The sequence below is a fragment of the Mirounga leonina genome, unplaced genomic scaffold (assembly GCF_011800145.1).
Source record: "Mirounga leonina isolate KUSES-001 unplaced genomic scaffold, KU_Mleo_1.0 Mir_171, whole genome shotgun sequence".
In the NCBI taxonomy this organism is placed as follows: Eukaryota; Metazoa; Chordata; class Mammalia; order Carnivora; family Phocidae; genus Mirounga; species Mirounga leonina.
In genome coordinates this window covers 8,809,863-8,823,875 of record NW_023270436.1, presented here as the reverse complement: position 1 = coordinate 8,823,875, position 14,013 = coordinate 8,809,863, and the positions used below count along the sequence as shown (strand labels likewise).

Sequence of the window (14,013 nt, the reverse complement as noted above, 5' to 3'; positions counted from 1 at the left end):
AAGAAGAAGAAGAAGAAGAAGAAGAAGAAGAAGAAGAAGAAGAAGAAAGAAGAAGAAAGAAGAAGAAAGAAGAAGAAAGAAGAAGAAGAAGAAACAACAACCCAGAGGGGCTTCCAGTTCGTCATCTGCTATTAATCTCCCTGCCCCCGACCAATACTGCTGAGTCCTTCCTATTTGTAGGGTGGAAAGAAGAGGGGATTGCCTCTGATCCTGTTTTCACCTGAGATAATTAAAAACTGTTTTCCTATTAACCTGTTCCGCTGATGTCTGTCTGCCTAGCCTCTTTTCTTTGAACCTCCTTGCTTGTGTCTCTATGGAATCATGTTGGTCCTTTGCACAACTCTACAGGGATTTGGTCTAATATCTGTCTTCTGAAGGTCCTATTTGCTTACTGATCCCTGGACAATCTCAGGTTGAGACAATGTGGCAGTCCCCCACAGTGTCTGCATGGACAGCCAGTGAATATTCCCCTTCAAATGCACCTCCTGGAATATGTTAGTTGTTAGCTATTACTAAAGCCATGAATTACTATCCCTGAGTGACCCTTTCATCCTCTCCAGCTCCCTTCACCAGCTAAAAATGACTTATGGGGTAGAAATGGCAAATATATAGCATTCAAGTGGCCACTGCCATCTCACATGCCAGTGGCAGACATTACTAATGGATTGCCCACTTTTACCCCACCTTACCTTTCATCTAACCACTGATGAATCTGGTCAGCTGGATCTCTACAGTAGAGCTCAAATCAAATCAATTGTTGCCCATCCTCCATCCTCCACCATTCTTTGTTCAGACACCTAAAAACACCTTGAACCTGACCTTCTAGCTTCTCCGTCTGTTCCCTTTCCCAGAGTGACTTTAAAAAAAAAAAGCTTTGATTTTTTAAACACAAACCAGATACTGGCACTTCCCTACTGAAAATCCTCCAATGGCTTCCTATCGCAATTAGAATAGGATGCCAACTCTCTCCTATGCTCAAGCCCTGCAAGACCTGGCCTTCTTGGTATGTACTGTCAGCTTCTCCCAACTGGAATGGGAATTCCTAGAATTATTAATCCTACTGTACAGATGTACACTAGCCGTCCAGGGTAAGGCAGTGGCCCTAGTGCCTTCAGCAGTGCCTGGCACATCAAATGTTTATAGACTGAATAGACTCTCTTTCGCTGATCCAGAATGTGGTGTAAGAATTCTTCTCAACGTGACATTCTAGGAAGCTACTGCTGAATTGTCAAAGTTTGCATGCAAGATGCAACCTACATTCAAAGCTTATCTGGGCAAGTCTACCCACCTCCAGTTATTTGGGAATGAAGCAATGTATAAATAAATAAATAATTTTAGCCCTCCTGACCAGCTTACTTGCTTTCATTACATGTACAGAAAAATTTAATCCTTTATTCTTTTAGTGGAAAATGGTTTGGTGAAGCTAAGCTTTGGGTCCAACAGGGCTGTTGACGGGATCCCTCAGCTTGGGTGTCTGATGACAGGCACCTTGCTGAGTCTGTGAGGAACTTCATCTGTGTTGGGACCAATGCATCAGTTAGGCCGCACTGCAGAGAAAGATGCTCGGGAAAGTCAGGCCATGTGCTGCTACCTCCTTAGGACATCACCCTTCACAACGGGTTGAGTCACCATGATGGCTGGAAACAGGTTCTAGAAAATCTAAACTTCTGGAAGGCCCAGGAGTCCCAGAACTAGAGGAACCACTGGGAGGCAGAGGAAAAATAATCCAAAAAAGGGAGCCATGATTGGGGTGAACTCTGGTTTCCCTGTCCAGGGACATCCTGGAGCAAAAGGTGAACATTTCTGGTGTTTCTGCCAGGTTTCTTGGGGAACAGGGATGCTGGCAGGAGGAAAAGTGGATGGAGGGAGAGAAGAGTAATTAGTGCTATTAATTACATCTCAACCACAGCCTGCATTTCTGCCCCGGGATTAAAGAAACATTCATTTGGAACGACTATTAAGGTCTTAAATTCAATGCTTCACAAATCAGGGCGGTGGAATGAAAATTCTTTCTCTGTAGGGACCAGGAGGCAGAGAGCAGAGAATTTTCTATTCAGGTTGCTGCAGCCCAGCTGGAAAAGCCCAGGCTTGTGAGCCAGGGTGGAAGATGGTTTGCTGGTTATTGTTGTTGGCGGGGCTTTCTTTTTTTTTTTTTCCTAAAGCTGCTTCAGGCGGGGATGTGTTCCAAATGTATAATCTAATATGCTATAAAAGTCACTAATGTGATTATACTTTTATATCATATTAGAGAAAATGAATACTAATTCAATACCAAACACTAATTCGGTAGAACCCCAAATTGCTGAGAGGCTGCAAAACATTTACTGGGCTGAACTTCCCACGGCTGATGCCTGAGAGTCATGGAGTTTTTAGGACTTGCCACATCCAGTTTGTAAGTTGGGCAGTCAGAGATTCCGGGGTCTGCTGGGGTCTGCCATCTCCCCTGTGGTGGACAGATGCCAGAGTGGTTCCTCTGGGGAATATATATTTTGCCCTCTTATGGGGCACTTCTCAATGCTCCGAAGAATTTTTCAAATCATAAGGAATGCAAATCCATTTGAATTTTTAAATTAAGCATGTTGTTCGACAGGACAGCATTGGCAGATGGGAGACAGGCTGCCTCTAAATCCGAGTCAAGGTTGAGAACAGCTTCTAGGAAGGAAGACTGCCAAGAACTGTGTCCTAGGAACTTATATTAATGGCCAACATTTACTGAGCATTTATTGTGAGACAGGCACTGTTAAATGCTTTCCTTCCATTCATTCATTCAACGCTCAAGAGGACCCTATGAAATTGTAACCTTTTTTATGTCTACTTGACAGATGAGGAAAATGGAGATTCAGAGAGATGAAGTGACTGGTCTAAGGTCTAAGAGCTGGGATGCCAGGCTAGGCTATCTTGGCTCCAGAGCTGCATTCTTAGTCACTTAACTTAATTGCTTCTAGGAGTCAGGCCCACTGAAGTGACAATTACACTTTACCCGCATTATCTCATGTTACTCTCGAGATAACTCTTAGGTTGATTTATTATTAATCCTATTGTACAGATGAGCAAACTAAGGTTCAGAAAAGTGACCTAACTTGCTCAGTGTCACAAACTACAAAGGAAACTTCAGAGCCAGGACTCAAACTCAAGGCTGGCTAGCTCCAAAGCCAGGGCTCATGACCACTTTACCACAAAGTTCCCTCCCAAGTTCCCAAAACAAAGGCCACAATCCTCAGAAGATCCCCATACCTTTCCCTGCCCAAAGTGCTGTTCAATAGCCCCTCTCACACCAGCCTCTCTATATCCTGGAAACTTTTCTCCTCCCACTTCTCACTGGAGAGTCCAGGGAAGGGCAGTTTGGGTCAGCTTCTGGGACAATTCTCATTCCCTGAAATCTCTCTCATGGGATGCCAGACTCCTTGTTCCTCCCATACCTCCATCTCATGGGTACACTGTCCCATTTTATTATCAAACATCACCTACGTTTCCCATCCTGGCCAGCCACATCCAGAAACGCAGGGCCAGAATTACGATGTGTCGGCTCACCTTCATAAATAATATTTTGCAATTTCCTTGTCCGGGGGCATGGATAAATTATTCTTCTGCGTCAAGGTTACGATGATCAAAAAGGTGGCCCGGCTGGCCTTCCTCAAGAGTGGGGATAAAAAGGAGCCTCTGATTACATCGAGGCGCCAGGCTGAGGGGGAGCCCCAGGCCCTGGGCTTCTGCTTTGTGGCTGCACAACAATCAGATATCTGAAAATGCATGAACTCTGATTTTAAGGTCCTGCTGGAGAAGGAATTGACGTGACAAGCAAGTCTGACTTTCACATCATTCATAGGGGTTGACAGAAAGAGCCTGATTAGAGCACAGTTAGCACTGTTTCCTTGTTCCCTTCACTGAGAGCACCCTGCCACAGTCACACACACACACACACACACACACACACACACACACACACACCCATGAGCGCTCTCTCTACACAGGGTGTTATGGACTGAATTGTGTCTTCCAAAATTCTTATGTTGGAGTCTTAACCTTCATTACCTCAGAATGTGACCTTATTTGGATATTTGGAGATAGGGTCTTTACAGAGGTGACCAAGTTAAAATGAGGTCCCTAGTCCAATATGACTGGTATCCTTATAAAAAGGGGAAATCTGGACATAGATATGCATAAAGGGAGAAGTGCCTGGTGAACATGAAGATGGCCATCTGCAAGCCAAGGAGAGACCCCTCAGAAGAAACCAACGCTGCTAACACCTTGATCTCAAGCTCCAGAACTACAAGAAAATATATTTCTGTTGTTGAAGCAATCTGGTCTGTGGTATTTTGTTATGGCTGCCTGAGCGAATGAATGTACTGAGATACTTTAAAAAAGTTCCAGAACCAAGGTATCAAGTGGATCCCACTGGAAGACAGTCATCAATAATATCTGAGGCTAATTTGTGTTCTTAATTATATATCTGCTTATGGTCTGTCCCTACTAGAATAGAAGCTTCATGAGGGCAGGCATATCTGTCCACCACTATATCCTCAGAAGCTAGAACAGTGCCTGGCTGAATGAATTCACTGAATGAATGAATCAGAATGAATGTTAGAATGAACAAATGCCAGAAAGAATGAATTTTGCTTTCACACACTGCAATTTGGAAGAATGCATCCTTCTACCTGGAAGGATGGCAGGTAGAGATGCCTCTTAAAACCAGAATTCAGTGGCCTACCCCAGCAAGAATATCCCTATACCTTGGGCTGTTTCGTGGGCGGCAGAGAATAAAAAGCAAAGGATGGTTTTGCCCCCAGCTCTAACAGCCACCTACCGCCCACTCCTCCACTGCCATTTCTTTAGGTGCTCAATAAATATTCAGTGAAAAACTACACAAATGGCAATAGAAAGCCCAATTCTTGATAACCACTTAGAAATGACCAAGGAGATGGCCAGGCAAAATCCAGGAGCACCTGATGGTGGAAACCGGCCTGGCCAGCCTTCTGGGACTTCTCAGCCAGCCAAAAGATCTCCCTGCCCTCCCAGGGAAGGCCTACAGCACCAGACCCTTCTCTGGCTGGCCGTCAGCACTGAGGATTGGTGACAGCACAGCCTACCCCTCCCCACACACGCTTATGACAGTCCCCCACCCAGTCTTAGCAAGATGGCAGCAGGCTACAGCCTCCCCCTCTGCCGCCTGCTCTTCATGCATCCAGTAGGCGCCCAATTCTCACTGCCCTCCCAAATCTGGACAAAACTGTGAATTCTCCCTGTCAGTGCTGTATATCACTTTGAGATATATACCATATTAGCAGAAAGAACTGAATTATATTGCATTCATGATGCAATTAAACACTTCACTAGGAATCAATGTAAAACTGATGAGGCCTGAAAGTAGTGCATATGGCTTAGAACATTATAAAACATTACCTTCACTCAAATCCTTTTCAGTAGCAATTTAAATCTTCTTACAGTTACTGCTGCCAATGGTAAACCATCTACTGATTCATAACAGTGCATGGTAACGAATGAATTTTTTTAAAAATTTATTCAACTACTAAATTACCCATGAAACCGGAATAGCTGACAGGAGTAATCTGAATTATTATTAGCTCTGCAAGTATTCTGCATTAGCCAATTTAAAACCACGGTTCTCAGGCAGGAACCAGTTAGTACAGCCAGAGTGTTAAATGACTGCAATAGTTCTTCATTTTACTGCTGCTTACATTTAAAGGTCAAGAGATAAAAATTACATATGACTCCAAACATAGGAAGGGTGTTTATCTTTTTCTACGAATCGGGTCAGTTGTAAACTTTAAGAAACATCTGAGATGCAATTGTACAAACTCAAAGGCCTTTGGCATATTCAGAGATCAGAAGGCTGGGGGCGTGGGGTTGTTTCTTCTCCCTCCTCTATCACTGCAAAGAAAGATGACATGCCCCTCTTCTTCGTGGTCCTGAAACTTGCTCCCCCCTACCCCCAAATCTAGTCCCTGTTTTTCCTCTCTGACCTCCACACGGCCCCAGCTTCTCCCAGTGCTTGGGCAGCTCTGGAAGGATCTCAAAGGCATGGAGAGAAGAAGTCACAGGAGTAGAAGCCCCCTCTCCACCAAGAGGTCATTGGGTCCAGCCCTCTACCTCCCGCCTGGGGTAGCAGTAAGACTGAATCTTCCAGGGCCCAACCCCTTCTCTAACTGCCTTCTTGTCCACGCCCACCGCCTGTTGGTGTGTCCCCCCCGCCCCACCTTCAAAAGCCCAGGGGAAAAACCAAAGTGAGAGAAATAAATAAAGAAGCAGCTTTCTCCTGGAGTCCAATGTTATCAATGCATGACTGAACAAGGACCATAAAGCACAAGCCTTGCTTCTCTCCATGGCTCAGGCAAGATGGGCATGTGGGTTTTAAGCTCTGTAGAAGGAAGAGAAGAGCTAAGCAAATTCAAGGCATCCTTTTTTTTTTTTTTCTTAAATTTCCTTTCTTTGGGGGAAGTTTTTTTTCCCTTTAGCCACCAAGTTAATATATGCTCACTATAACAAATTCAAGTGACAGAGAAGCACACAAAGAAGAAAGTTTGACAGCCCCATCTTTCTACTCTGATTTGGCCATCAATAATGATTTAGCACCTACTGTGTGCCAGGACACTGGGGATACAGAAGTGAACAAAACCACTGGAACACTCTGGGGTCCACCACCCTTCCGGGCTTTTCTCTACTCATGAACTAACATGTACATTCATAGGTAGAATTTTTCCCCCAAATGGGATCCTAGTCTACCACTTTCTTTATTCATCCAACAAAATGTCCCGACATCTTTAATGGAAAAGTTACAATTCCACTATGTGTGTGGACCATGTACGTACACAGACCTGCATGGACTTTTTTTTGCTAGTATGAATCATCTTACAAATGAGCACTGTCCAAGCTACAAGTAAGGGTGGGCCCAGCCTTATGCCAAAAGGGATGTTCAAGCTGTCTGGGCATTTTAAGGGTGAGGGGGGTCTGGGCAGTGGGGACTCTCCTGTGAAAAAATCCTTTCAAAAGGCAAAGAAAGCATGTATACCCCCTAGCCGCCCCAGTGATCCTTTGTGCACAAGCTGATGTCCATCCGTTGATGTGGCTTTAAACATGGGCTCTCCCGAGTTTGTGAGAAGCTGCCACTTGCAGGCCGGCGAATCTATCTTGGTGAGAGTGACAGCGACTATCTGATATCCTCTGGGCTGCCAGGAGGTCCCCGTAAAACCAGTGGGTCTAACTGGGGGTGATTTTGCCCCCTTGGGACATTTGGTAATGTCTGGAGACATTTTTGGCCACCTCACTTTGAGGGGTGGGAATTATGTGCTATTGGCCTCTAGTGGAGGGAGCCAGGGATGCTCCTACACAAACAACCATGCTTAGGATGTCCCCCCACAACAAAGGATTAGCCAGCCCCAAATGTCAATAGTGTCAACCCTGCTTTAATCAAAGTCTGGGGCAGACTAGGGTGGTACGGTTGAAAGACAGATGATGTGTGTTCCAAGTCCAGTTCAGTCATTTGCCAGCTGTGGGACCCTGGGCAGTAATGAAAGCAGTATTTTTATTGTGGTAAAATATACGTCACATAAAATTTACCATTTTCAACCATTTTTAAGTGTATAGTTGAATAGCATTGGTTGTGCACCCATCACCACCATCCACCTCTAGGACTTTTTCATCTTGCAACACTGAAACTCGGTACGCGTAAAACATGAACTCCCCAGCCCCTGGCAGCCACCATTCTACGTTCTGTCTCTATGAACTTGACTCCTCCGGGCGTCAATCATACAGTATGACACAACGGAATCATACAGTATCTGTCCTTTTCTGACTGGCTTATTTCACTTAGCTTAATATCCTAAAGATTCATCCATATTACAGCACGGGTCACAACTGCCTTCTTATTTTCTTTCTTTCTTTTTTTTTTAAGATTTTATTTATTTATTTGTGAGAGAGAGAATGAGAGACAGCACATGAGAGTGGGGAGGGTCAGAGGGAGAAGCAGACTCCCTGCCGAGCAGGGAGCCCGATGCGGGACTCGATCCCGGGACTCCAGGATCATGACCTGAGCCGAAGGCAGTCGCCCAACCAACTGAGCCACCCAGGCGCCCCTGCCTTCTTATTTTAAAAATTAATTATTTATTTTTGTGAGAGAGAGAACACGAGCAGGGGAAGGGGCAGAGGGAGAGGCAGACTCCCCACTGAGCAGAGACCCCCCCCCGCGCCCCCAATGCGGGACTCAATCCCAGGACCCTAGGATCATGACCTGAGCTGAACAACTGCCTTCCTTTTGAAGGCTGAATAATATTCCATCATATGAATAGACCACAGTTGTTTATCCACTCATCTGTCGATGGACACTTGGGATGCTTCTACCTTTTGGCTATTGTAATTTATGCTGCTGTGGACATGGGTGTAGAAATACCTGTTCAAAATCCTGCTTTCAATTCTTTTGGGTATATACCCAGAAGGAGAATTGCTGGACTATATGGTAATTCTATTTTTAATGTTTTGAGGAGCTGCCATACTATTTTCCACCACAGCTGCACCACTGTACTAGAAGAAGTATTTTTAGGGACAGGCCAAGGACGAGGTCCTGGGTGGAGAATCTCTCTTGACCAGTCCGTCCATGTGTCGGGGGATCTGGACCACCCAAAAGTCTCACTTACCAAGCCCTCCCGGATACATCAGCTTCCTAGGCACGTCTACCTGGGTCTTTTCCACCTCTGGCTGTAGTACCTGAGGGGTCTGCTCCAGGCCAGCAGCTGTGCCTTCCTCCTCCTCTGCCACGTGACCCCCCACGACAGCCTTGCAGGTGCTCAGCTCCAAGGAGGCACATCATCCATTTTCATACTGTCTCCTCTCAATGCCAGAGTCAAACCTGGCTCCATGTGATCTAGCAGTCGGGGCCCCCAGCCTCCAAGAGCTGGATCCTGGAGCTGGGAGAGTGAGAGGGCCTCAGGCTTGCTCAACCCCTCACTCCACATGTGGATATGCTAGGGAAGAGGGGGCTTCCCTGGGCAGGCAGTGCACAGTGGATGCCCTTTGGGCTATGGGGATAGAGACAGTGAGAATGGATCATGGGGACATAAATCCCAGCCGTTTCTGTGCTGCTCTGATCTGGCCACCTTCCCAGGGGAGCAGAATGCCAGGTCCAGGAATCAGACAGATCTCGGTTCCAATTCCAGCTCTGTGAGCACCTACGAAACCGTGTTACACCCTGGGCACTCTGTAGATAATTTCCCATAGTTCATCTCATTTGTAACTTCCATATCAGCCCTGGGAGATCAGAGCTATTGTCACCTCCATTTTACAGAAGAGGAAACTGAGGCTCAGGGGACTGACGCAATTCTATCGCAGTTGTGCAGAACTGTTAGTGGTGGAGCTGGGATTCAAACCCAGGGGGTCTCAGTTAAAACTCTGACCATTATACTAGACTGCCATGTAGCACTCGACTTGTTACTGACCCTGACTCTTTTCTCTTCTATAAAATGGGATAATGAGAGAATCCACGTGTGGCAAGCAGTACACATTGGCCCTCTCAAAGCTATTCCAACCCCCTTCTCCTTTATCATCTGCATTTGTTTGCTAGGGCCACCACAACAAAGTACCACAGACTGGGTAGCTTTAAATAACAGAAAATTCTTTTCTCACAATTCTGGACAGAAGTTTTAGATCGAAGTGTTGGCAGGGTTGGCTTCTTCTGAGGCCTCTCTCCTTGGCTTGTAGATGGCGATGTTTCCCGTGTCTTCACATGGTCTTTCTTCTGTACGTGTACGTCTTGTCCTATTCGCCTCTTCTTATAAGGACAGCAGTCATACTGGATTAGGGCTCACCCCAATGATCTTATTTTAACTTAACTACCTTTCAAGGTCAGGGTAATTCCTATGTCCAAATATAGCCACATTCTGAGGTACTGGGGGTTAGGACTCTAAATTGTGAATTTTCAGCGGGGGGACGTAATTCAACCATTACAACAGCTTCTACCAGAGGATGGAAAGCTACAAGGTCTGGTTTTCCAGCCTCCCATGGAGGTACGAGTAGCCAGTGAGAGTCCGGGACAATGAGATGAAAATTAGATGTCCCTGAAGAGGGCTTCACTTCCTGACCTGGAAGGTAAACTCCTCACTGGAAGAAAACCTTTTGCCCTCTGTCCCTTTGGCCTTCCCTTCTTTTCCTTCCTGGCCTGCAAACATGAGACTGGGAGGAGAAACAACCATCTTGCAGCTATGAAGAGGGAGGCCAATATGGCAGAATGGAAAGACAGAGAGTCACCTACCTGTGAACTTTGTCATTTGAGAAAAACAAACCCTCAAGATGTCCTTTGGTTGGTAAGTGGAAAAACTGTGGTGTACCCAGACAACGGAGTATTATTCAGTGCTAAAAAGAAATGAGCTATCGAGCCATGTAAAGACATGGAGGAACCTTAATGGCACCTTATTAAGTGAAAGAAGCCAATCTGAAAAGGCTACATACTATATGATTCCAACTCTAGGACATTCTGGAAAAGGCAAAACCATGGAGGCAGTAAAAAGATCAGGGATTGCTGGGGGTCAGCAGAAGGGAAGGATGAATAGGCAGAGCACAGAAGATTTTCAGGGCAGTGAAAATACTCTATATGATAGTCTAATGGTAGATACATGCCATCATATATTTGTCCAAATACACAGAATATACAACACCAAGAGTGAACCCTGATGGAAACTATGGATTTTGGGTGATGATATGCCAATGTAGGTTCATCAACTGTAACAAATGTACCCCTCTGGGGAGGAATGCTGATGTGGGGGACTACACATATGTGGGGGCAAAGGGTAATGGGAACTCTCTGTACTTCCTGCTCAATTATTCTGTGAACCTAAAACAGCTCCAAAAATAAAGGTTCTTAAAAAAAAAAAAATACCACCCATAAATTTAAGGCATCCCTGGCTGAGTTTTCAGTTATTTGAGCTGAGTGCATTACTAATAGGAATAGTCCTTCCAGGATCTCATGATCTAATGAGAGGAATAAGGCAGTACACGTACCAGGCAGTGGCAGGTTCACCGAGAGTCACACAGGCCTGAGAGATGTGAGCTCAGTGAAGATGGGCTGGTCAGGGAAGACCTCTTGGAAGCAGCAGCTGTGCTAGAGCAGAGCCTTGAATGCCAAGTCAATTTGGACCAACAGCTTCCATCAGGGATGCCAGGCAGGCACCAAGGAAACTCAACAAGGTTTTAAACAATAACTAGTCAGTCAGTCCCCAGCTGCACTGGATGAAACCCCCAAGAGGAGGAACCGTGGGAGATGCTGATAGAGAGGGAAACTAAGAGAGTATGTCTGTACACACACCCCACACCACACATGCTGGGACGGCGGGTGCTGGACAGCTGCTTTAGCACATGTGTGCACATCGATGGAGAAGGCATCAGGCGCTGAGGCTTCTGGAAGAAGAAGTAGGCTCCAACTTGGAAAGGAGGCATTGTCTCTTTAAGTGAGCATAACACTGTATCATCCTTTCTCTTCCTATTTTGGGTTTTATTAGCAAAGCAGTACAATGTTTATACTAGTGGGTATTACATTTGCCAGAACAATTACAGTATGACAAATGGTACATCAATGTAATCCATCAACCTCGCCAAGACAGGAATCCTTTACTCGGGACTGCCATTAATTCTGCGCTCCTGTCTCTGGGGTCCTGGGCCCGTGTAGCCATGACAACGCGGATGACGCCTGGTGTATACGCTAGGCCTCTGAGAAGGATGGGCACCTTCTTGGTGCACTGGAATTTAACCTCCGACACCCGCATATTAGTCTACTCGGAGCAAGAAATTAGAGTTTGGGGCTGGAACAACGCACAGCACTTGGGGGGAGGGGTATTTTTTTCTCCTTCATCATGGCCTCAGAAGTGGAGAGGGATACACACCTATGGGTAGTGTGGCCCGCCTGTCACTGGTTGCTAGACACCAGCTCCAAAGCCAGGACCAAATTCAGGCAGGGATGTGTCAAGTCTCACTAGCAATGGCAGCTTTTAAGGAAAGGGAACAGGGACCCACAGCACAAAGACACTGAGCATTTGGAGAGGTGGAGAAGGGAAAGTCATTTTTTGACTTATACAGAAAGCCTCCGAGATTCTGAAAAAGCAAACACCTATCTAGGCACATGAAGGAAAGATGACTTGATGCACAAAAGGCCCAGATCTCCTCTGACTGGTCAACTCTAGTTCCAAATGGTTGGTGTATAATTTCTGGACCCTGGGCTCCCTCTACCTCCCCTAGCTGCGGCTTCTTGGAGCAGCTAAATCCCGATGGTTACACACGCCCTCAGACAAGACTGCAGCCATCAGCTGCAAATTCACCAGGAGTTTCAGAGTTCCCCAATTCATCCCAACTGGCAAATTACAAGCCGGGAGCAGCTTTATAAAATATGAAACGGCTGCTGCCAGTTTTTCCATCAGTTCTACATATTTTGCTGTTAACAAAAGGAACCGATAACCACTTCTCATAAGCAAAAACAAGAATAAAATCAAAGGCCCCTAATGGAGACAATCTCCAAAGTGCAACAACACAAGCCCATTTCTTTTCTTTCTTTTTTTTTTTCTTCCTTCCCTGACAAATCAATCTGGCCATGGTCCAAGGATACAGGCAGACAGACGGAGCTACCTCACCTGTTTTATTAAGCCATTACCAGAATCATTTTATTCCCATTTATAATGTTCAATACATGGTCTGAAGACTTTTCTAATATAGTAATTAGATGGAACACTAGATAGATGGATTAAATTGGAACGATATTTTAGGCCATTGTACATTGCTTTACAATATTCTCCCTGGCTTCTGAGATACCAAAGTGTGAGCATGTATATATAAATATATCCCTTTTATTCTAGATGGGAAGGCTGTACTTTGCATGTGGCTCATCTCAGCATGAGACTTCCCATTTGGAAATCTGATGGAAATTTATGAAACCATGATAGAACTCGCCAGGAAATCCATCCTACATTCTGTCCCCCTGCCCCCAAGCAAAGGTGGCCCAAGCATCACCACCGTTGTCATGGTCACTGCAGCCGACATTTACTGAGTGCTTACTACATACCAGGCACAGAGCTGAGACCTTGACATTTATCAGGAGGTCACATAACTTGGGGGCTCAGGAGCCCAGGCTTTGAAACTGCCCACAGCTGAGACTTAAACTGCTACTTACTTGCTGTTGACCTGGGGAAAGTTACTTTACCTCTATGAGCCTCAGTTTTCCCCACCTGAAATATGGGGATAATATAGGTACCCATCTCATAGGGCTGTTCTTAGATGCTTAGATACTTAGATGATGCTTAGTACAAGGCTAGATAGCAAGTCCTCAATAAATATCATTTGTATTATCATCTCACTTAGCCCATGGAGATGGCATCATGCCTCTTTTACAGATGGGGAAACTGAGGCCTGGAGAAGGAGAATACTTAACTGGAGTTACCAAACAAGTGGCAGACACAGATATCTGTGTCTAGAGCCTGTTCACTTAATAATGACAAAACATTGTCTCCATTGTGGGGTGCCTGGCTGGCTCAGCCGGTAGAGCATGAGACTCCTGATCTTGGGGTGATGAGTTCAAGACCCATATTGGGTGTGAAGTCTACTTTGAAAAAAAAAAAAAGATTGCCTCCTTTGAAGAGAGAAGGAGGGACACTTCTACCAAGAACTGCGGGGGGACAGATGTTAAACTAAGCCCCTGAGCCCCTAATTTGTGCCTAAGCTACAGGTTTAAATTATAATTTTAATTCTAAGGGTAAGAAATCAAGGCTTGGTGATCAACAAAGAAGATCTCCCTTCATATACCATCTCCTCTCATCTCTTAAGATGATAAAAAGAAATGAAACCAGAGAAATGTGTCCCACAGGTATCACCTGATCTCACTCACTTCTCAGGCACTGTACCTAGGTAGGAAAACTGAGCCACACAAAAGTCCAACCTGGAACATCAGAAAAGATATGATGCCACTTTATAGAGAAGAATGCTAAAGCTCAGAGAGGTGGTGTAACCTACCCAAGGTCACACAGCCTT

The 14,013-nt window shown here is 45.4% G+C and overlaps 1 protein-coding gene across 1 annotated transcript in view; it reads right to left on the bottom strand.

Annotated features, from left to right (window-relative positions):
* Window positions 1-14,013, bottom strand: part of CUX2 (cut like homeobox 2) — a 255,872-nt gene that overhangs the window by 150,887 nt on the left and 90,972 nt on the right. The gene's annotated exons all lie outside the window — the stretch shown is intronic.